At 32.0% G+C, this 25,607-nt stretch overlaps 1 protein-coding gene across 3 annotated transcripts in view; it reads left to right on the forward strand.

Moving 5' to 3' along the window:
* The window catches only part of LOC132703727 (sodium-coupled monocarboxylate transporter 1), a 93,434-nt gene that overhangs the window by 19,462 nt on the left and 48,365 nt on the right, over positions 1-25,607 (forward strand). Inside the window, exon 1 of one of the 3 annotated variants that reach the window (XM_060673162.1) lies at positions 6,061-6,425. The exons of the other annotated variants lie outside the window; for them this stretch is intronic. The gene's annotated coding sequence lies outside the window, so the exon portion shown is untranslated. Of the gene's footprint in view, positions 1-6,060; positions 6,426-25,607 lie in introns of those variants that run through there. 3 annotated transcript variants of the gene reach the window in all.

Genomic DNA, 25,607 nt, shown 5'->3' on the forward strand with positions numbered 1-25,607 from the left:
GGCCGTAAATAGCAAGGAATCGGCTGCGGAGACTCTCGAATTAACGACTTGTCGCTCACGTTTTAACCCTTAAAAATGATTGGATAGAAAAATTGTTTCGTCGTGGACATGTACCTTAGTTGCTGTTTTCCGTAGTTCTGCATTGGCATTGCAACTTGTCCATTATCAAATCGAAAAAAATGTGACAGATAAAAGTACTATTTTTTGCCGAATTTGTTGGCGAAAATAAGTAAAACCTGTTTGTTTTCATAAATTTATAGGGTTAACTTCGACAAAATACGTAAATAATGTCGAAATCACGAAAGATAACAATTAAAAGCATAAATAGATGCATTTATTATAAATAATTTTATAAAGAAAACAATTTAGTTTTACTTTTTCAAAAATAACATGGTATAATTTTTTAAAGAAACTTCCACAGATTACTTACTATACTATACTATACAGCACCGGCTATGACCAAATTCCGGCTAGTATAGTGAAACTATCGATTCCAGTAATACAAGTTTTGTGTTACTTAATAAATAACTCAATGAAGCAAGCGGTCTTTCAAGAGCAACTAAAATTAGCTCTAATTAAACTAGTTTACAAAAAAGGGGACTTAATAGATCTAGATAACTATAGACCAATTAGTTTTTTACCCAGCTTTTCCAAACTATTTGAATTGGTGATATGCTCTAGGTTAGTTGAATTTATGAATAAATGTCAATTATTCTCTAGCTCTCAACATGCCTACTTAAAAAGCAGATCAACCAGTTTCGCATTATTCAGTTCAAAAAAACTATCTTGGAGCAATTTGAGGAAAAACTTAGCCATGGGTTTATTCTTAGACCTCGGTAAGGCATTCGATTGCATAACCAATACAATTTTATTGGATAAAATGGAGAGAAATGGGATTCGCAGTAAAGCACTCAATTTGATACAATCATACCTTTCAAACAGAAAACAGCACGTCATCGTCCAAAGTGGAAACAATATTACAAAATCTGAAATCTTACAAAAAAGTACAGGGATACCACAGGGTAGCATACTAGGACCAATTCTTTTTATTTTTTACATGAACGATCTACCAATGGGCATAGATAATTTTCCTAGATAAGTTACACCGCTCACCCGCTCTATCGGTTTTTGGTTGATCATAAGCTCACAGTTATTAATGTTGTCTTTTCTTAGAATCATTAGTTTTTTTTTGGTGTGAATGTTGGCTACATTCTGCTATTCTATTCATAAGATTTTGCGACCGTATCGTCTGCATATCGAATATTGCTTCATTAAAAGATATTCCTTAGTCTATGTGCTATGAAGTTTCTCTAAATATGAGTTCTGAATTATTATTAAATAATAAAGGAGAAATAATGCAGCCCTGCCTTACACCCCTCAGTATGATCATTTCTTGTATTGTGACATTTCCGACTCTGACAAAAACTGATTGATTCTAATATAGGTTAATTACTATAATGATTTCCTTTCCATCCAAACTTTCGTATTTCAGAATTCCCACTATTTTTTGTTGTTTCACTCTATCAAAACCCTTTTAGTAGTCAGCAAAACATGCAAATACGCTGTGGTTCATAGCTCTGCATTGCTGGTATAAAATTTGGCAACTGTGTAGCAAATGGCTTGTCAAACTTATTGCCTTCAAGTCTTCACACTTTTTCGCTCTTCATTTTTAGGCAACGCGATAAACCCAAGCCTTTCCTGCGAAACCTTACCGTAGGCAACGATTTGTGGTAGGAAGGTAGGAAGGTAGGAAATAAAATCAAGTTCTCTATTTTTCCACAAATTAGCGGCGTTGCGTAGTCCGCAGGAATTTCTCCCCGTGGTTAGTGGTCAAAACCTCCCACGCTTGCCTGATCACGGCCATAGAATGTGCAATCAACAAGTCAATTCATGTGGCCTTTGCAGCGGAAAGTTAATTGAAAAGAAAAATCAGACAAATATGAGGGAACTTTCTCTAGGATTAAATAAATTCACAAGACCCGAGCCGATTCGACAGGCCAAAATATTGAACATTTTTGGTTAGTTTTGTATTTATATCAGTCGAGCCATAAAATTATTAATTAGCTTAATCTTTCAGGTCACGTGGCAGAAAATTCATAAAGACATGTCAGCCATTAATTATGGTAGACAAAATAACAGGCAGAGCTTTAATATGTAGGAAATGTAATCCTAAGGTGAAATAGATTATTATGAGAATAATTAATTATGATATTAAAATTTCTTACGCTTGACGTTCAACATAAAGTGCGCATCAAAATTAATGCACCACTAAACTTTCGCCAACTGCTGACTCGAATTGAAATTATGTTGTGAAAAATAATTTTATTTAAATTTAAGATTTTTACGTGTACAGTTTCCATCTTTTCCGAGCATCTTGTTTTTTTAGTTATCTCTTTACCTCTGTTATTAAACGAAATATGGAATTTAATGTCAAAAGAAAAAATTTGCCATATTAACCTTGCTGGGAAAAGATGGAGTCGGGTATCGACACAATATCTGACAACATTGAGTATAAAAAAGGTGTTTCATTACACACTCTGTATTTACTTAAAACGTAAATGTCAATTCACCAAAGAGTTAACTTTGGGCTTTTTTGTTAAGTATTTATTTCTATTTTCCGTCCTATTCACAATAATATAACAGAATTCGCTCTGAAAGTACAACTCCATTTGATAGGAAAACACACAAACAATTACGAATTACAATTTTCGATATGAAATAATTTGACGGCAGTCGTGACAAAAAAAATTGTCTCTAACACAGAAAAACAAACATTATTCGGTATTTCCGGAAAAAATAAAGATAAATTCAACTGAATTGCGGCAGATTATAATAATTATGACGGAGTCGTTTAATTCAAAACCGTGAAACTCTATTAAGTGTGACCTTAGACGGTAGTTCTAAAACCGCACGGGTGCATTAAAGTCAGCGTAAATCGATAAGTAATGCCGCTGAATATGTCACACATTTTCAGAAAACTGGACGTTATCGTTTCTCGAAAATATATTGTCGTATCTGGACTTAAACCTTTCAGTGCGACACCTTTATCAGCCATTTGAAAAAATTGCGATTTTCACCACTATAAATTGAAATTTCGCCATTTATGTGTCCGCCGCAAATGCTGATTAATTATCGCTTATCATATATTACGGCACAGTTAGTCTAAATGAAATATTAACGGAAATCGCGTGGTAACAATAATGGCGTGCAAAACTTCACATAGAAATTGCTTTTTTTTTAGAAACTCGTCTTGCATGCAAACTGCGTTTACCCTAACGCATTTGCAATCCAGAAATACAATCGGTGCACCTGGGAATCGGATGGCCCTTCTGCATAGGGCCACCCAACAAGTTAGTCAGCCGATTGAAGTTTCAAACTAACCCTACGGCAAATCACTCTTTACGAGCAACCATTTTTTTTTACTCTTTTCCATTTTATTTAGAAAATGTATGTGATTTTCCTCCTCGTTGCTGTTCAGTTGTGCAGAACTTGGTGTGTTAAAGATTCAAGCACTTGCTGTTGATGGGTCGAAAATATAGAATTCATTGCCAACCAATACAAAAAAAATGACCCAATCCTTTTTCTGTTATCTCTGTTTCTGTTTTTCCGAGAAAACGAACATCGAATGATTTTTTTTGTTAAAATTATTAAGTAAATATAAGTTTAGCAGTATTGGATGTAGTAGCTGTAAGGTGTAAGGCAAAATTATTTTTTCTTACTTATCAATCGAAATTCATAATTTCGTGGATATACTTTCTTTTATATTTTCAGTTTGCTTTATAATTTTTACTCACTTACGAAAAATTATTTTGAATGTATTTAAGAAGTTTACAATATTGTTCTGTTCCGAATAGGTGTAGAATATAAAACAATTTTCTTATAACGTTGAATAAAAAAAAATTAAAACTATTTTCTTTTAAGATTTAATAAAAAAATGTGTATCAGAACAAAACAACTTAGGGTATTGTGGAAAAGATTACAAAAAATTTAACAAGTATTTAAGAAGTTCTTGGGTAAACACAACATTGTTGTCATCATTACCCGTAAATATACCCGAGTGAAGTCGTTAAATCGGCCATTTAAAAGATTTTTTTAAAGTTACGTACTTAGTAGTACTTATTTTGCAAGCTCTCAAAAAGTAGTTACTCTTAATTATTTTTTCATGTCTTCCTAACCAAAATAAAAAATTAAATAGGGAATTTTAGGAAACGTCATATGATTTTTCAAAGTAACTTCCACAGGCTACTGTAATGCTTTTTACAAAACCTCTGCATTCCTCCTTCAGAGCTTGACTGAAACTGTTAATTAATAACTTATTTCCGTAAACAAAATTTGTATGGATATTACATACTAGCTATTAAGGTTAGTAGTAAATAATAATAAAAATAATTATAATAAACAGCCTTTATTCAAAATGTTGTTGGTTAGTTTTGGTTAGCGAACAAACAATCCCAGATATACGACTCTGATAATAATAATGATAATATAAATAATAATAATAATAATAATAATTATTATTATTATTATTTTAATTAGCAGCTTAGTTATTTTTTTTTAATGATTTTAATTTTATTTTATTTTTCAGTTCTAGAGGTAGTGCGTTAAAAAATTTTTGACCAGTATAAAAGGATTTTTTTTGTCCATCAGTTAAGTTTTCTCCAATTTTAAAGCGTGTTTCATTCTAGTGAGTTTTTGAATTAACCAGTAAGTTATATTTTATATATATTTGTAATATAAATTTTTAATGTGAAGTATCTGAAATTGAGTAAAAATGAAGTCAGATGGATATCGCAGATTTAACAAATATAATTTTCACAATTCCTTTTGTTTAACGTAAAGCGGCTGAAGAATTATATGACAGGCAGCACCCAAACCAATTATTCCATAAATATAAGTGATTGCACCAGTGAAAAATAAGTAGTAATTTATTATGAGATATTTTAGTAAGTTGCCGGAATAAATACATTAAGGATCGTAACTTTTTCACTAACTGTTCCATATAGAAGTTCCATTTGAGTCAATATGAATTCAGGTATCATGCTCAACTCTACGTAAAGACAACTGTCCCTAAACAATAGTTTTATAGTAAGTTTATTGTTTGCAGGTAGTCGATCATTATAATTTGAAAAGGGCAAGTATTGCGTTTTATCTGAGTTGATTGTTAATAAATTATTGTCAAGCCACTGTGACATAAGTTGCAAGTCCGAACTAATGCGGTTCTCGACTTCGTTCCAATCGTTACCTTCAACAAACAAAACTGTATTATCAGCAAAAGAAATGATTTTACCGAAAACATCAATGTTAAACAGTTATTTATGAATATATATGGAAAAATATGAGCCCTAGGACTGTACTCTGTGGTTACAGTTCTCGGATTACTGAAACGGTTATTAATCTCAACCATTTGGTGTCGATTTTTCAGGTACCTTTCAATTAGTAAGTGAGCAGGTCCTCTTATACCAGCTGAATATAAACCGCGAGTGGCTTACTTGCTAAGTCAATGAACACTGCAGCACATGGTCTTGAATTCTCCAAGCCTATAGATATTTGACTACTGCATAGGAATGGCATCATTAGTTGACTTGTTATCAGTAAAACCAAACTAGCAATTAGATATTATATGATCTTTAGTAAAAAAAGAAACTAGCCGAACTTTTAAGGCTTTTAGATTAGATATAAGAGTTATTGGCCTGTAATTCTCAAGAATATTTTTTCTCCTCTTTTATAAATGTGTTTTATTAAAGCAATTTTGAAATGAGATGGGCACTTACACACACATACGCACAACATAAAGTGGGTATACTACTAAAAAAGAGTGAAGTGAAACGCTACTAAATTGGACAGAAAAGATGACAAATTTATATTTAAAAATTTTAAAGGAAAAGTAAAGATAACACTAAATACAAGGAAAATAAAATACGTAATATTTGGAACTCCGGTCGGACGCGTGAATGTTAGGCTTTGGCATCTCCCGAGTATTTCAAGACCCAAACAAGTTTCATCTTCGTCCTGGGGCCGCATCCGTGTAAATAAATACACTCGGAATCTCAATCGGTCGGTTTACCTGCTTCGTGGTTGATTATATTTTCGTACATTCGGACGCTGTGGTTTATTGTTTTTTAAATCGGTTTAAAAAGCCAAAGTCTCCGACTGGTGGGAGTTAGTTCAATTCCGGTCGCTGAAACCGCATGAGGACGGACGATATTGAAAAAATCAACGTGCGTGTGCGAACACTGTCGTTCGACTTGACCCAATCGCGATTGTTTACCAATTGTGATGACCGTTTCGAACGGAAACTGATCTCGTTAACTGTAAATCGTTTGTCTATAGCAGACCGGGAAAGATTTTGTACTCGCTGGTTCTTGTTCCGGTATTGCCGAAGTTTCTTCAGATGCAGAACACGTTACTTCGAGGTTTTTCTTAAGGTACATTTTTTTACGTGTCACTTAATTATATACAGGATGATTCGTTAATACGCTAGTTAATCGAGCTAGTTCCTCAGCGCAAAGGACAAAAAATAAACAAGATACGATACAATTATCATTGATGACCGAAGCTAACGTCCACTTTTTGCCATTTTAAACTGAGGAATGTGCATCTAATTAATGAATCATCCAGCACATGCATGTTATATGTATGTTTTTTTTTAATACTTTGGCTAATTTCCATAATGCTGACATCTAACTGCTAAGAGATAGCAGCGATCAAAGGTTTATCTGTATCATTATTTATTATTATCTATTACTCAAAGCGCTACGAAGTGAGTGATAAAATATGCATTTTGGTATGCAATTGGTAAATATAGAAGACCCCCGTGACGATCTTAAACGCAGGTTATTTATACGCAGTTAATTTTATAAATAGATGCTGTTTAAGGGAAATTGGTTGATATCTCCGTTTATTTCGTTAATTACTAGTATACGGTGTGTCCCAGTTTTGATAATTTTATGGTGTATATGTCTTATTAACCCATATTTTCCCAAGCATAAAAAAAAAAATCTTTTTTTGATCTGAAACAAACAAAAAAATACTGGAGGGTAAACGAACCACTGGGAAAAACATTAAATAATGTTTTGGGGCACATAAGATGTAACATATAATTTATACATAAATATACAAAAGAAAGTTCAAATTCGACAGAAAACAACTAAAAGTAGATTGTTTTCTAAATAGAACCCGATTTGATACAGAAAAACGCATAATATTTTATGATAAACATATCATACCAATTGTAACACGCGGTTTCATTTTTGGTGATATTTTACAAAGCATAGAGTATGTAAATGCACAACATTAATTTCACTTATTAGAAACGTGATTTGTGTGGCTGTGCCAGATTCTGCATCTCCTTTGGGCTTTATTAGCATGAACAATCATGAGGTGACCTCGATTATCATAAGGCACTTCATCTATGACAGTTGCAACATTTCCTTGAGTAATTGTTTTATCAGTTTTTAAAAGTCGCAAGCCAATGTAAGATTTAAAATCAAATCAATCACGTCGTCATCAAAAAACATAAAAAATATTTCAAGCGGAGTTTTTCCAGAAAGCCTATTTTTTAGTTCCTCGCATGAACTAAATTCATCGGATATAGGTGCGTGAGTGTACTCAATCTGACCTTTCTTCCATTTGACAGTAGAAGCAAGCCTGCCATTTGCAGAAAGCATACGTCTTCTTTTGAATTTCAGGGTTTCATCATCTGATGAGTCCCATTCAGGTTCGGTAGTTGACGAATTACAGGACTGTTGAAGGACAGCTATATCATTCGGTGTATGTAACTCGAAAGTTCCAACTATATCATTTGGTTCCCCAAACTATGTAGGTTTATGTTATCGTTCATATCTTCTTCGTCAGTCATTTTAGCACGAATTTACAAGAAATGGAACCCTACAACACATAAGAATACGTAAATCCAAGTAATACTTACGACTTTCATTGTTATTTAATTATCCTCCATAGCCGACTCTAATTCCTTTTGAGTCAAGTACCTCAGAAATGCTATGTTTTACGAACTGTAACGTTCACTACACAGGGCCCAAAATAATACTAAAGAACACGCTAATTGTTGCAAAGTTTTGTTTCACAGATAAAACCAGTGGTGCATTCACGCACATGCTATAGACTTAACAAAAATGGCAATACACATCCAAAGTATTTTTTTTACTATTTTGGATTTACTTGAAAATGTGATACAAATTTATGTACCGCTTTTGTTAACTTTTGAAGTCATATATAAGATCTTTTCTTTACACATAAATTAGCGATTTCTATGTTTTTATGTACTTAATAAAGCTAGCCTTCGTGAGCCAAGGCTACTTTTTCATTAAATCAAAGGTGGTATAAACAATTTTTTTTTAGATTTTAGCAATTTTGCAATTATTAATGCCCTTTGTAGCTCGGCTATGCGTAACTTTATCGAAAGGGTGATAAATGTAGGACCCAGTGACGTAGTCAGTTTTCTTCTGAAACTGACAAATGTTAACATGTAAACTAAAATTGTTTTTTTGTATTATCTTTGTAATTTTATTAGCCTTTTTGTTGATATTTCAAAAATATACATACGAGATTTATATATATAATAATTTATTTTTTATGGAAAACGCAGATTTTTTTTTACGTAAATATAATTTATTCCAAATTAAACTGCTGTGTGTACAATATTAAATAGGAATTTCTTTTGGGTTACCGTGAGTTATAGCAAAAAGAAGAGCAATTACTAAATTAATATGACTGTTTCACAACTAACTTTTTTACATAACCATGTTACAAAAAAACATGCTTTGTATTAAAAATAACTATTTCGTGTTTCGCATTTTGAAAAGCTCATAATAATAAGATTAAAAGATGTCCAGGTTGATCCACTACGAAAACATAAATTTAAATTGTGTATCGAAATTTGTGAGTTTTTCGTCACTGGATCATACGTAAAAACCCCTGTCCAGCCGAACTACGAAGGGTTTCTAAAAATACAACATTTCCAAATAACCTAGTATCCAAAAATGTAAAACTTAAGTCTAAAACCGCAACACAAAAATGTGACATACTGTACACTAATCGTAATATATACATTTGTTAAGTACCCATATCGTTTCTGCAGTTTAAATATTTTGTCGAACATGTCCAAACCAGAGGCCTAAATATTATATTGGTACAGAAAATTTATTTCTATTTTCTAAATTTAAAATGTAGATTAGATATATTCAGTTATTTTGTTGGCTTATTTGCTCCATAATTATCTGCCGCCCTATATTGTTACCATTATTATCACGTACTACAAATAAATAGCTTGTCTGAGTCAAAAAGACTATAAATACTTGCTTTATATGTATACAAAATATTTATTATGATAACGAATTTTCTGGTTAATCCTATACCTACGCACATGTAGTTGCTCTGTTGGTTGTAACACACATATTTACTTTATTGTTTAGAAGCTAAAACGCTTCAGTTATTCAATTATTTTTAAATAAGACAAATGTGCCCTAATTCTAAACTTCGGTACCGTGCAAATTCTTTGAAATATATTGAAACCCTAAAAACAACAACAAAGTAGTTGTGTGATAAATTAACGATTTCAAATGGGGTACATTATCGGAGAAGCCTTGGACATGTTTCGCGGGAAAGGAATGAAAACTGATTAGACGCCGATGAATGTAGAATTAATCATGGATGTAAAATTAATCACCTAGTGAACGGTTTTTAAAGAATAATCATCTAAATATTACGCAAATTATTAATTGCTTCGATTAGACAGGTGTCCGGCTGATTTTGCGTATAAAATTTACGCTTGCTGTTTAGCAAGACTAATGGATTTTATCAATCGCTTCGTTTTACAAAAAGGTGAAAACGGCAAAGTTAAAAAACGAAGTCGCCCCTAATAAATTCGACCTTCAAATGTGTTAAAAGTAGCAAAGGCACAGTCTTACCAGGACAGAATATTGTGCTGATGGTTAATTATTATGGGATATTGAATTTGTATTTTGGTTTTATTATAGTTGACCTTTACTCACTTCTTTTTATCTGCATAACACTTGTTAATTTTTTGAATAGAATCACAGCACAGCATTGGGGTTTCAAAGTCAACATCTCGCCAGTAGGTTGAACTTTTATGGTTCTGACTTCGGAATAAGTTGAAGACCCGCATTTCTTTTTAGTACGTGTACCACAAGCCAGGACCACATTTAAGATGTTAGCAGACGAGAACTGTGCCGTGCGGACTGTTGTATTTTAAGAGTAGAGAAACTCTTATATTAATTCATATTAGCGTGCTTTTTAGACATCTTCCTGAAACAGTCTTTACTTGGAGTAGCTCGATTTCAAGTTGAATTTGCCCATTAGACAGGACAGACAGTTTCCTAGGAAAGTAATACGAAATCTTATGTAGATAATCGATTTAATATGGATGTTTTCCCAGTTTGCTGTAAGTTTTATTTAGTAATTACCAACTTACTTAACTTGTTATTCAATTGGTTTTCAAAACTCAGGATGCCATTTTTGTTACGGCACCATATACATTTTATTACAATTTATTTCTTACCAAATGAAGAAGTAGAGATTGTGGTCGATGGTGCAATAATCGTGGATGATAAACCTCCGTCAAATTCAAATGAATAAATGACTCGAACATTTTGCCCGTTGCTGTCAAAATTATCATTTTAAATGTGTTTCCATTTCTGAAATCGACATCTGGGGAAAGTGGGGCCATAAAATTAACGTGGGGTCTCAAAAAGTCAACTTGATGTCCACCATGCCAGAATAGTGGGAACACTTCATATGTCAAAGTTGGCCGTCTTCCATCATATCACTGCAATTTTTTCTGCAGTTTAAGAAGAAACAACACTCCGCGAAATTGAGTTCTAGGCAATAAAATTAATTAGAAGTGCGGTAGAAAAAATGTCTGCTTTTAGTTGGAAAAAATATGTAGAAAATGTAATCGAAGAAGACAATGTTAACAGAAGTAGACTAGAATCAGAAATTATTATTAATGTGGGGGAGTCCAGTGACGATAGTAATTATTTTCATGTAGAATAACTTTAAAAGTTAAAAGTTAGATACCGGATTATGTAGTAGTAGATAACGGTATATCGTTAGGCGAACTATAACTCAGTTTATTAGTAGCTATAGTTAATCAATCTTCAACTTTCGCACAGGAAAACTTTATCAGGACTTCAGAGACACGGATAACAAATTATATCAAAAAATCACTTCAATGACCTTGAAAAGGGCTATATTTATTCATATATTCATGTTATCAAATTATTATCAATCGCCTATTGGAAAGAACAACTTTAATTCATGGCAATTTACGTAGGAACGCCAAAAATAACAATTACCCCACATTATGAATCAAAAATGAAAATTTTGCAAAACTATAGCAACAATGACAACTTAGTATGCTTAACATATTGGCGTAATATTAATATGGAAATTAAATACAATTTTTAAAACAGCGCTAATTGCAACAACATGAGCTACCAACTCCACTCACGGCTATATTTAAATTTCAATTATAGAGGACAGTGTTCCAATTTTTTCAAGATAAATCTGTAAATTTTGGTTTTTCTGTGTGTTCCCACCTGATGAACGTCAGTACAGTTATTGCAAAGGTCAACAAATCTCTAGGAATCATCTTTTAAAACGATTTTTTTAGCGTCCAGCACAGTTGTCTCTTGGTTTCTAAATTTCCTCGGGCACGTTTTTTATAAAACCTTTTTTATTGAATTTTGTATTTATATCTACGGAGAATATTGAACGGGTTTGTATTTTGACAACTCAGTAGGTTACAATGAAGGATCCCTATTGATAACTTCTCTATTTTCCGAATTTTTTACACTTGGCATAATTTTGCTTGTACAGAAGTTTAACATCACGGCTGTAATAGTCAATCAACTAACCCAAACTCGATTAAAAACAATTTTATATCTTTATTTTTAGACCGACTGGTTGCGTAGCTGAAAAAAAAAGTTGAGTATTAAATTTTATAATCTGCGTTTTCTTTCCAGTTCGATTGCATTGCCTTGAAAGTTCACGCAGGACTGGACGAATACCATTTTAATAATACTGAGAGGCTATACAGGGTCAAGACCATCTCATGTGTCCAGGTTAATGACCGGTTAATTCGCTATTTTTATGCTGGTCAGAGTCAAACGGATACGAGTTTGGAGTTACCAAGGTCATTGAAGTCTCCCTTAAAGAAAGCATTTCCAAATGTATTTTTCCCCGATGCTCGCGATTACCATTGCGGAGTAAATTTAATATCAGTAAATAAAACAAAATCAGAGTGAGCAAGGCACATTCGCGGAAAAATTATATGTCGAGTACACCTGAAGAGCTAAGGTTTAAAGTTTGCTCTGCGGAACAAACACGTCGAACAATGCAATAAACTTCTCCACGCCCGGGCGGTTATAAAAGTGAAAATTGAATTACGTCAGCGATAAAGCAAGACTCCTCTAGAATCCGAATTTGATCGGGCTTATTTTTGGTTAACTTTATTCTTGATCTCGACTTTTATTTGGAAAATCTTTCGCTGCAGTCTACACTGTCGCCATATTTAGAGATTATATTAAGATTACGAATTTTTTTCGGTAGAAACATAATTTGATCAGAATATAATGTAGAATTAGTGGTAGGTAGAAATTAAACTTAAAATAACAAGTGTCTACTAAAGGTCTACTCAATCACAGTCTTGTTAAACTGATGTTTACATCATCAAAAACTTATTGCACGTTGTCACAGATTCTTCCCGCATCTACGTCAGTTTAATTTTGTTTAAATTTGTCGCTAATTTTCACACACATTGGTTCTGATTTCTGGCAATTATGCCAACAGATTTTATCATCTACTGACAATCAATATCAGACTGGACTTTTTATCAACCATTGATAATTATCTGTAGACCGTGCAAATACCATGACGTCATAGTTTACAGTTGGAGTTTAGACTGTTTAGAGTTGGAGAGGCAGTTAATAACTAAATGAATAATGTAAATTTAAATTCACATGTTGACGATTTTCCCACTGACATTGCTCATCCTCTTGTTGTTATGTTGCGCACAAGCGCTTCAATTGTATAATGGAGACGGTAAAATAAGTGCCAGTAAAATGCTTCGCGCGTGGAAGCCAACGGCTTTTCTCGTCCGGAAAATTTGCATGTTCGCCGACCGACACAAATCATTTACATCTTTATCGAAATCGGGGGGTTCAGAATTACCGGTAGCTCTTAGGGCTCTGTTGAGCTCGTGTGAGTAATTTTGTTGCGGCACTGGTTTCGGTTGACGCTGGAGCCTGTCCTAGACTACTGCCTTTTAATTAATATGCAATTTGTTTCCTCTAAAACAAGGGATCACCTACTTCCGAAAGATAAATCGCTATTCGAAACTGTATTTCATAGATTTCGCGGATTTCACAAAGATTTCGTGAATTTTGAAAATTATTTTTTACAAAACTATTTAATAAAAAATAAAAAATACGGTATTTTAAAACCTCTTTTCAAAAAGTGGGAAGAAATTTTGTCGACGTCAATCTTGAATTACTAAATAATGAAGTTTATAAAATCCATAAGTTGTTATAAAAATTATGTTTTCCAGAATCTTCGTTTATACAGAATCATCGGATTTAGAATACTAATTTACTTTAGAAGTTATAAAAAATTCGAATAAGTACAAGCAAGCTTATACATTTCCTTTTATGCACCACAATAAGTAAACTTGCTATTATTATTCGTATGTGAGATTATTTACCTGTATGGGTTTCATTAAGTGACTTTCTATATAGCACTCTGTTAGCACATCCGCAAATCACTTAATAATAGTTAATTATTTATATATTTTCATTTAATTTGTTTATTATTAAAAAACGTTATAATTAATAAAGAATGCTCAGAAATCCAACAAAACCTGAGAGATATGCTATTATTTCAAAGATGTCACTAATTTCTCAAAGGTTTGTTCAAATAACAAATAGATTTTACGGATTTCACAAAGCTGATACAACAGATTTCACACATGATTTACTCATTGTAATTTGCGAGAAATGGAATTCACTGATTTAGGGCAACAAATTAGTAAAACTGTCGCTATTGGAAATATTCACATCTACATTAATCCAAATTGACCTTGAATATGTGATAACCGAGTATAAAAAATATTTTACTGTACAAATTGTTATTATTCCCGATCCAGCAAAATTGAAACCTTCTTTAAAAGCACATATGGCATTGCAATGGAATAAAAAAAATAACCACAATCAACAAGCAATAAACCACAGCGCCTGAAACACGTGCCGAATCGAACGAACGCGATCCAGATCCCGTTTGTATTTGGACATTCGTCGGGTCCAAAGTCTGACGCCCTTGACTAAAATAAAACATGCGGCAGGCACAAAGTGATTTTATTTGGCCTAGTGCCGGCATTTTTTGGAACATTGAATCGAAGATTAGTAACACTCGGGAAATCCTCAGGGGAAAAAGGGGTACAGATCTGGCCTTGACGATTTTTTAATTTCGCCTTCGGATATCCTCTAGGTCAGTTCTTCTTTAAGGATTTATGCTGTTTGAGATTTAGTCCTGAAAAATCTTTACAGCTTATCCGGGAATCCGTTTTCTGTTAGCCTTGCGGTAAAGCAATTATGCTTTTTTTTTGTAATAAATGGCTGCATTTTATTGCTACTTTAATCATCTTTTGTCATTAACCAACCTTTTCATCTCCTGTTTATTCTACCGCAGGTAGCGCAGATAGAATAATAATTAGAGACCTGTTCTCAAAATTAATTAGTTGGCACCGGTTGTTAGGTGGGTTGAGATTATGAGATAAACAAGAAAGATTGTAATATTCGATTTTCGATAAGTTCTCCACCATGAATTTAAATTGGCCCTTTGCTCAGAAGCGGGGGATAGGCTTTTGGCACCTCAAATCTTCATAATCGCAACTTGAAGAATTGTGATATCGAAAATTCAAAATTGTAAAAAGAATTATTTATTTTTTCAAAGAAACTTCCACAGGCTGCTGTAATACTTTTTACAAAACTTCTGGATTCCTCCTGCGTAGCTTTTTGCAGGATGATTGGCGAAACGTTAACAAGTTCGAGTCAGCAAAAACTGACGCAGCACGAATTCAGGAGTTTTGTAAAAAATGGAAAAAGAATGATTGTGATTTATAGATTTTTTATTGTCTGCCCGACAAAATTAAGAGGCTGAATCTTCAAAACTCCAAGAAAACCCTTAGATCGTATCTTCTGTGTATGTTTAACATCCGATTTTAAGCTGTGAGTCTATTTCTTACATTTTATTGTTAGTTAAATTAATTGTTGCCTTCACTGTCTTATAATAATTATAGCTTTGCCTTGGGTAGTAAGTAACACAATTGTAAATCGATATTATACAAAGATAGTGAAATAAAATGTTATTCTATTATTTGGTAAACGCAGACTGCTAGGGGCCATGCAAGGCGATGTATCGCTTATTAGTCATAGAAATAGAAGAAGAGAGAATAAGAGAATGAGATGTGCAGACGGATAGACAGAGACCAAAGGAGGCCCCCAGGAATAGGAACAGTGAGGTATTACTCCATTGCAGGCCCTCGTATGAAATTCTATTTGATTTTGGTAAAGAAAAAAGAAAATATATCGATCGCAAATCAATAACTTCGTTTAAGATACAGTTTGCCGTATAGTGTTTATTGGGGTCAGTGCGATATTACTTCGCTATTGAAACGTTTATATAAATTGTTTTTAACAATCGGAATCATATGGTGAATCCGCACGATAACATTTTAATTATGTGCGAGCTGCAATGACAATTTAGTGAAAACTGTGATGTGCGCATATAGACGATGAAGTGGGCGGAGAACAAAAGCGTCTCGATAAAACAAGGTCGTTTTGTAGGCCGCCTTTGTGTTTTTTAATTAAAGTTCTATATGTTAATTCGCTTCATGTTTATATGTAACTGATTCCAAATGTAATACGAAACAACGCGAAGAGGCTCAGCTAATATCAAGGAAATTGTGGGACGTTATCACAAATCTATCAGAATAATTTACTGATTTTTCAATGTTTTCGCAAATAAATTGTCTAATTGAGAAGCTTCAACCTTACTCAATGCCATCGGCATTAGGGAAGTAAATAAAACGCGCGGTTCATTAAAATAGCATTAGTTTAACTACAGATGATTGCAAATATGTGGGAATTATTAAACCGCCATGTTATTTACTATTAATTCGATAAATTAGGTACACGCTATACAATGCTTTATTGTTATACGGGATTGTATATTATATTGACAGTTTCTGCAGTACATGGTACGGAACCATAATTTTTGAAATATTGTTGTGTTATTGCTTTGCGTTCCTTTTTTTTTCAGAAATGAAGCAACATATCTTTCGACTCCTAAAAATAAATAAATATTTATTGAAAATAATTGTACATGTTCTAGAAACAAATTGTCTACTTGAGTGCAAAATTAATGATTTCTAATGCGCTCTAGTTTGATTTCCATTTAGCACGGAACTGCGCTAAGATAAAACAGGAAATAACAGTCCGTTTGTCGGCTTGCCTGAAAGTAAAATTCCGTTACTTACATTTGTGTACCGAAGTACCTGATTAGAGAAGAATTAGAGAACATTGTCTAATGGAATATTTGAGCTGGCGAAGCGAGCTGTTAATTTCTTACGCGAAGCATACGAAATGTTTGGCCTGCGGCTCCAGGTTTTTGTTATGGCTCTTCCTTTGAGTTAAAACGCCCATCGACAAGTATCAGTCTTTCTTGGAAATTCAAAAATGCCCAGATTGCTGAAAAGTTGTGCGGAATAGATATGGTTTATATGCGCACCCTTTTAATTTTACAAAAATAATAAGAATTCTCGAATTTCGACGTCCTTAGGCAAACTTCCCTGAATGTTTCGCAGATTTAATATGTTTAATTATATTTTTAGTTTTGTGTGTGTAATTTATTTATTTAATATTAAACGTAATCTACTGCTTAATAATTTAATTTCAATTATTATTCAAAATATCTACTTTTAATTTAATCTAAATTCATCGATTAATAATCTTGAAGATAGGACCTTCCGGTTTTCGCGAATCGGAGCTTATTTTTGTCAGAGTAAATTTTATTATAGTATATTGCTAATAATCAGAAATTAAAATCCCCAATTTTCCAACGGTTGGTTTTTAGAAATGAAACACTATATATATATATATATATATATATATATATATATATATATATATATATATATATATATATATATATATATATATATATATATATATATATATATCGGTGACTGCTTACTTTTTAAAATTAATGTAATATTACATTAGGTTTTACGAAAAACTGTGTGCATCGTAGCAATTCTAGATTCTAAATAAGATTTGTGGTTAACTGTAAAACTGGCTATGGACATCCATTAAATCCATTAAATCAAATGGCATTCTGTTAAGTTTAAATCCATTTATGGTCACTTAAGGTTTTCAGTAGTTTATAATAAATTTTTGCTCTTCTGCAAGTGTCGCTTTCATAAATTAAATAAGTATTCGAGAAATGAAAATTAGGTTATATTTTGACAAATTTCAAATTATTTAAAAATTTTTAAGGTTAAGGCATCATAAATCTCATTGAAACACCATACAGTTATTTTGACCATAGAATCCAACAATATAGCGAGTTCCATTTAAAAAAATAAACTTTTGAGACAACCTATACAAAATGAAAGTGATTTTAAAAAGTACCCATACTATACCTCTGCATATTTCAACAGCTTTTGGAAAATGTAGTATGTCACTTGTCACAAATATTGTGCGCAATACAAAAAATGATATTTAATGCTTTAATATTTATTTTTAAGATCAATAATAAAATGATACTTCCATAAATTTCTGACAGGGTTAATTATTTTATTATTGTTCATGATTATCGATCAATGTAACACTACAAATGTCAACAAATGTTTGATAGTTTTTGATAGACTGCCAAATTTAAATGCATTTAAAAGATTGACTTGTACAGCAATTATGTATTATCTGAAATTTTATTCTGATTGCTTATAACAGTGGTTTTTTTACAACTCTTCTGGATTGTTGGCTTCTTTAGAGCTTAGCTGAATCCAGAAGATTTGTAAATAGCATTACAGTAGCCTATGGAAGTTTCTTTGAAAGATTAAGTATGTTTTTATTATTTATTTATTTTTAAACTTATACTGTATTGAATTATTAACCAGGAAGTATGTTAATTTGATGTCTTTCATATTTTGTCTCTAAGTGGTTTATTTATGTATAAATTGACTTTTGTAAATTTTATTGCTCTTTCTGATAGATTTTACTTAGCAAATGTCTGTTTCAAAAAAATTTGCCTTTTGACTTACTTATTGCATTTTTTATATTAATCACTATTACTATTTGCATTTTATTTTCTCGGGGAACTGCACATTTAAAATATAACGTTCAAATTAACAGAATTGAAAATGTGTGTACTTTTTCTTTTCCTTTCGCGATGTTAGATAGAATAGAAAACTAGTACCTTTAGTAAATTGTTTATCTATAATATTTATATAAGAATAATACAGGTATTATTCTTATAACTGTAAAAATGAAAATTACCTTTGCAAAATGCGACTTTTTAAAAACCGACCACGGTTACATCCGGAATCGCGGATCGTGTCAAAAAAAATTCCCAGACGGCTATTGTTTATTTCAGCTTAATCACAAGTGTGTGAAATGTTCAACAAATGCACACACATTACCCACGTTTTGATTGTGAACGTCACGTTTTATCTGCCCCATAAAATATTTACTTTGTCGAACAATACATTGTTAAAGAGCTTTAAGGGAAGCACGTTTTCCAAAAGCCTCATATTAATTTGTAGGTTCGCAATTTGTGATTTTCCATCGTTAAACTAACCAAAACCGGTTTCGTTAGACAAATGTTTGCCTTACCCTTGATGTTTATCGAATTGGTTCACGTATTTTGAAAAGCGCGTCCGTGAACTTAATCTTGGTATAGAATGTTAGTTTAAATAAACCACTACTTTGTAAAGTATTAATAACGTTCCGGCATTATTGTAAAATTATTTCTCTTATACGGACGATTGGGCTCAAATGCAAGACAGCTCCGCACCTTTTTAGGTGAAAACATATTTAAAAACAACCGAAAATTAAAAAAATAATAAAATGAATTGAAATACTGGGTTTTTTGCTACATTTCCCTCACCATAAGTCAATTTAAATTTTATTTATTTCATTCTTAGACATTGTCATTAACGGCGACATTTTGTTTATTTTCCGTTAAATGTAACTTACAATGAAAATATTAGTCTTCGCAACTATATATTTCGTAAAGAAAATAAGCATACATCCAATATCCTCTGAACTAGTAAGATATTGGAAAGCACTTTTGAAGCGGCCAAAACTAACCATAACTTTTAAGGAAAGTTGCAATGCTGGGTTGCCAAATCGTACAACGTAGCGTTTAATAAACTGAAATATGAAAAACACTGTTTCTGCGGACTTATTATTTTCTTTGGTAGATAAAATTAATTATTATTTGGTTTTTTACACGTCACAGACATTGCTATCGATAAAATTCAATACCCAAAAAATTAAACTAAATTTAATTCCATAGCATAGCAACAGCACGCATAAACGGAATTGTTAACGAGTTTTGTATCATGTACCAGATAAGTACCCTAAATATATAATTCAGTAAAATAACGCCTTGTTTATTATATGTACTCTTTTAAATGGGTTTAAAAGAGAAATTATTTAATAGGCATGGGACTTCGTTGATAAAACAGTTCTTTGGTCCGATAGAAGAAAAAAATTGCTATATTGCATATTAAAATTCATAATTTGTTAATTGCAGCTTAAGTCTTGTGTGTCTAAGTTTGTGCAAAATTAATAATTTAAGAAAAATGCAAAGCCTTGTCTCTGTGTCACATGATTAAGAAATATATAGGTCTAACTATCTCGCTTTTTTTTTGTTAGGAGCAAAAAGCAGCGCATTGTTAAAACCCGTGATTAGAGTACCGGAAATAATAGGGTAGTTCAAAGTGGGGGATGTAAAAATTAGCTTTGTTTAATAAGCAGAATAACTAAGTTCTATTGGTTTACCTTTTTTTTCTGATTTTCACAGTTCAGAGTAGCAAAATTATTAAGCTGTTATCTTGATTCGGGTTTAAAGGCCGTTATCGGTTGGCATTACTTCCATCTCCGATGGAAGGACCTCTGAAGAAGCTCGCCACTCGTGCTAGCGAAACGTTAGGAAGTAATTCCAACCGACGACGGCCTTTAAACCCGAATCAAGATAATAGCTTATCAACGGGCCGCGAAAGCCTTAACCAATTTATCAGCAAAATTATTGTCTACAAATGTAACCCCTCCAAGATTTGAAAATACGCATTTAATAATTATTATTAATAGAGTCATTAAGACAGAAACAAGAAGAAAATAACCTATATAATTTGCGTATCTGATCGAAAAGCCTAACGCACTCGGAGATTAATTACAAACTACCAGCGTCTGTTCCTATAGCCCTAATTACATCGAGGTGAAAGTTTGCAGCTGGCGTTAGCGCATTATCCACCGAACTGAAAAGAATTCATTTTGTATATTTTCTATAGTTATGAGTCGTTGTTGGATTATTTCCATTGGTCGCTTGATTTTACAGGAAATGTCGACCAGAAAAATTGAAAAGCCGGATTGGCCGTAGCTACGATGACGTCAGTCCCGTTGAAAAAAATTACTCAGTGTTCCTTACTTTTTTCTGAATGAAAAATCAATCATCTGTGATAAAAAAGTACTTATTTAAAACAAGCATAAACAAACATCCATAATAAGTAGAAGGATGTATATTGAAAATAACAAAATAATAAAATGAAAATTAATCACAACTTTATTACATGGATTTCTACTAGGAAGTTGTAAATATTTCTAGCTTAATATTCTTCTGGTATTATTCACCACCTAGTTGTAGTTTTGGTTAGTTGCGGTTTAATTTTGCAGTTCTCCTTAAAATTGCACATTCTTGTCTCCTTTTTCGGACATGAAGGGTGTAACAGAGAAATGTTTTCACGGGTTCAGAATTTTTTTAATTGGATTGCACATCTAATCGATATTATTTTAGTTCGCATACAATAAAATTTTTTCTACACATTTTTTAAGCGAGCCATTTTAAACTCTGAACGAAGCAATTTCCGTGTTACTTTCCTTTTTAGGGTCTCATACTATTTTGGTGCAACAATAATCGTTTATATAAGGCAAGAGGTATGAATTAGAATAATTGGTTTGCTGTTTGTTTGGCCGTGATCAATTAAAAGAATGTTTCTTATTGTGGATGCGTTATTATTGTAAAATGTACTGGGTGAACCAAATTCGATGACAGAGATTTTCGGTATTATAGACAAGTGCTAAGCTTGACTTTTAAGAAAAGTTTAAGTATGACAACCTCACTTTGATAGCTGGTGTACTTTTTAAGTTCCGAGAGATTCTCCAAACGGGTGGGAAATTTTGTTTCTGAAAATTCAGCGTTTGCTTTCTTGATTAAATCCGTTTTTGAGATATTCAGAAGTGCTGCAGATTTGCAAGCAGTGGTAGAGTCAACCGAACTGAATTTCAATCGTCTCCAACATTCCACTTTTCGGGCTTTGACAATAAGGAAAACAAAACGCGTTCGTATTTGTCTGTTCTGTCTGTATCTCAGCAATTATTTGCAAACCACACACGCAGCAGATAAAATTAAAAAGATCAAACAAACGCGAAATTTACAAAATAATCCCCTTGTTGGCGTTGAAAATACTCGACTAAATAGACTAATCTGTTAAGCAAACAGCGTTTGTTTGTCGACATACCACCCTGTAAAAACGTGGATTTTGAGAGCTCGTTGCAAATAAATTACGCGTAAAACAGAAGAATATAGGAATTGGCAATTGACGCACGAGTTTTAGATAAATATAAGAATAATTAATTACCTTCATACACGCAGGTATTTTTTTAAAGTACTGAGGGCAAACAAAGCAACAATAATTATATGACTATGACTATGGTAACAACGGAAATCATAATTCGAATAAAAAGGAGCTTTGAAAATACCATATTCATTAAGGATTTGCTAAATAAACTCTTAACTCATTAGGTTACTTAGATTTTTAGAATCATTATATCATTTTTATATTTCAATGTACCGAGAAACTTATGGTCGTATTACGTGAGTACTTTGCAAAACGTTATTAAACTTCTTCAGTCACTCATTTATCCGCTGCGCTCCGCTAATGTCAAATCAATCTCATGACTAAATTGGGGTGTATCAAACTTGCATTATATCGACCATTATATACCATAATTTACTCTCTACTCTAAAATACCTAGTTATGCACTGGTCAAACGTACATTGAAGTTTAAATAAAGCTGTATGTGTCAATTCCAAAAATAATTATTAGAAAATTAAAAAATTAAATTAAAAAACTAACCATACCGGGAAAGAAAGTAATCTAAAATGCGATTTTTGACTTCTCTAGAAAATGTCCGTACTTATTTTAATTTTACGGACCTTACCGTTTCTGTGAATATTGGTTCTAATTTGGTAGTCATGATTGATTCAAAATAAGCAATGTATTAGTGTATTAACACTGCAAAATATCTGTACTATACAGTATATAACTATATAACATAATCCTAACTATAGCGGCTGAGAATGAATACATATTCGCCAAATTGGAATCCCATAGCATAGAAGCGGTTCAAGTAGTGCTTCATAAATAAGTATAATAGCTTTTCTTTGGAAAGCAATTCTTGTAAATATAAAATGTATGCAACGAAGATCTATTTTTTTTGTTAAATATAACACATGACATATAAAGTAACATACCATACATAACATAGTAAATTTTATTCTACTAAAGGGTTAACATGCATTCCTAAAAAATAATAGAAAAAGTAATATCTTAAGTTTTGTTTAGTTTAAAAATGAATACATTTTGTGTTTCATTAATTTGAATTATTTGTTTTGGTTTGATATAAGTGTTAAACGTTCAGTTAGCAATTTTTTTACTAAAATTTTACATACAGTGTTTTGTCTCACTAATTTCAAATATTTATTTCGGTTTAAAATAAGTATAAGACGTGCTCTTAACAATTTTCAACTGAAAATTTTAAATACACTCCTGATATGCAAAACAGCTCTTGCAAGAGGAAAAAAATCGAAATAAATTTATAGGTTTAACCCTGCTTGGTTCTTACATCATTTCAGTTTTCGAAGGACCTAGTTATATATAAAGTATATTATTAAAACAAATTGTTCTGGATTAATTTATACCAAGTTTGAAGATAAATGGTTAACGAAGATTTTCTCATTTTACAGTTTTCTTTAAGATAGAAACTTGTTACTGACAGGCATAAACATTACAAAACATAGTAAAGAAAATCCAGAACCAACTTTGATGAAATGAATGAAAGAAATGAAGAGATTCAAAAGACGACTTTTCTTAATAACTTGGTGTATCTTAAAAACATATTTTCTTATTACCTGAAACTGTCTATAATTTAGGAAATATTTGTTTCTGACTTTTGTAGCTTCTCCATGTGGGAAATATAAAATTTCTAATAATGTTCGCACCATGCATGAGAATTTTGTGCTGGCATATAGTACCACCTATAAAAATCTATAAATAATTTTTCCATTTCATTTGCATATTGATCATATAGTAGTCACAGTAGTCACAGTCAATCTTTGCAAATATTTCGTTGGCCAGGTCTGACTTATAACACATTATTCAGATATTTTTAGCAATTCTTTTAAAAGTCAATAAAACTAAAAATTTAAAATCATTAGTAGAAAAAATTTAGTACCACAGAATTCAGAGAGAGTCTAAAAATTATATTTACGCCCTTTTGTGCTACAAAGTGCAAAGTTGAACTCTGAAAAGAAACCGTTTTTTTGAACGATTGAAATGCAGAAAATATTTTGCCATATTTAACCGATATTTTTATATATTTATTATATTTTTATATATTTACCATCATAACGTTACATTTTTTTGTCAATCTGTAGGTATCCAAAAGCCTTATTACAATGTAAAATTTGTCGATTCAAATCAAACTTTTGAAAAATCGTCATGTCCGGCCATTTGTATTGCCTTGTTCCACCGTGCGTCTTGCCTATTTTAAATTTCTTCTTTCCTTTCAACACTTTTACACATTGTTATGCGTGAAGAAATAAATACTCTTTATTATTATTATAAGTTATCGCTAGTCGAAGTTGGCAACTGAAAAAAATCTGTAAGTTTGAACATCGTTCTTCCTAAGAATCCACCTATTCACAATTAAGACATATGATATATACCGTTTATTATGCCCTGATAAAATATTGACTGATTTAAATGCCAGACGAATCCCATGTACGTCATAGCATCCCAGACGTGTATGCGTTAGTAGTGTTCTAAGATTTGTGAAAGTATCTTCTTGGATTAAGTGATTACGCAAGTGGTCACGTCACGTCTATATTTAGTTTCGCTAGACGTGCCGTTTGACATGGCCATTCCATGAATACTTTTATGTATGCTCGTCAATTTTCTATTTTTTTATATTTAAATTAGAAAGTTTTCCAAGAATCCTCACTATTCCCGGTTTTTGAGAATTTATTTCGACATTTAAACAAACATTATTCGCTATTTTTAAATATTATCTTAGAACCGTACTTAAATGATCTCTTAGAATTCTTCAGTCTTTCACAATATTACATTGAAAAGGTTAAATCGTCAATCTTTACCAAGCTTGGTGGACATTCATATTGATCCCCTCCAAAATATGTTATTTATCGTGACACCGTTTTCGTCTTTTAGATTTTTAAGCCATGTAATGTGCTAGTGAACATCCACTACATCTTGCACTAAATAATCTGCTTGGGTCGATAGGTTTTCTTTTCTTTTTATTGAAAATGGTACCAGAATCAAAATGAATGTTTGACTCTTCTCAGCGAACGTCAATAATAACAAACGTTTAAATAGGCAGGATAGTAATTATTTACCTAAAATTTTGATCGACTAAATGACGACAGGTTTAGAAAATAACCAGAAGAAAACCACAGAAATCAAAAGTGTTAAAATATGCACATTTAAGATTCTATAAATACAAAGTTACAGCTAATTTTTATTGAAAGATTTGCACTGTCTATCATGCAAGATCGAGATTTTGTCTGTTTTGATTTTTTTCCTTTATATTCAATGCAGAGGATCAACTACTGGCACTTTTTTAATTACTTAATTAATTACGTAATTCTCTTTATTCCAAGTTGCATATTATTATTGTATTGTATTGTCGTAAACATCAGTTAATTATTTGAGGGCAGTGTATTTTGAAGAAAAAATTGTTTTATAGTCTTCACTATCACAAATGCTCATTGTACGTCTTTATTGTGTGACTCTTCTGACTGGTCAATTGACCAAAATAATTTTTAAAATACCATGACATTTATATATATATTTTTTTATATTTATACTTATGAAGTCTATATTCTTATTGGGATTCCTTGAGGAGGATTATAGGTAAAATAGACATCACAAACCCATATTTATTTATTATAAAATACATGTTATTATTAAATAATGATAGATCACACTCAACAAT

This window comes from Cylas formicarius, unplaced genomic scaffold, assembly GCF_029955315.1.
Source record: "Cylas formicarius isolate icCylForm1 unplaced genomic scaffold, icCylForm1.1 PGA_scaffold_6__28_contigs__length_40554024, whole genome shotgun sequence".
Lineage (NCBI taxonomy): Eukaryota > Metazoa > Arthropoda > Insecta > Coleoptera > Brentidae > Cylas > Cylas formicarius.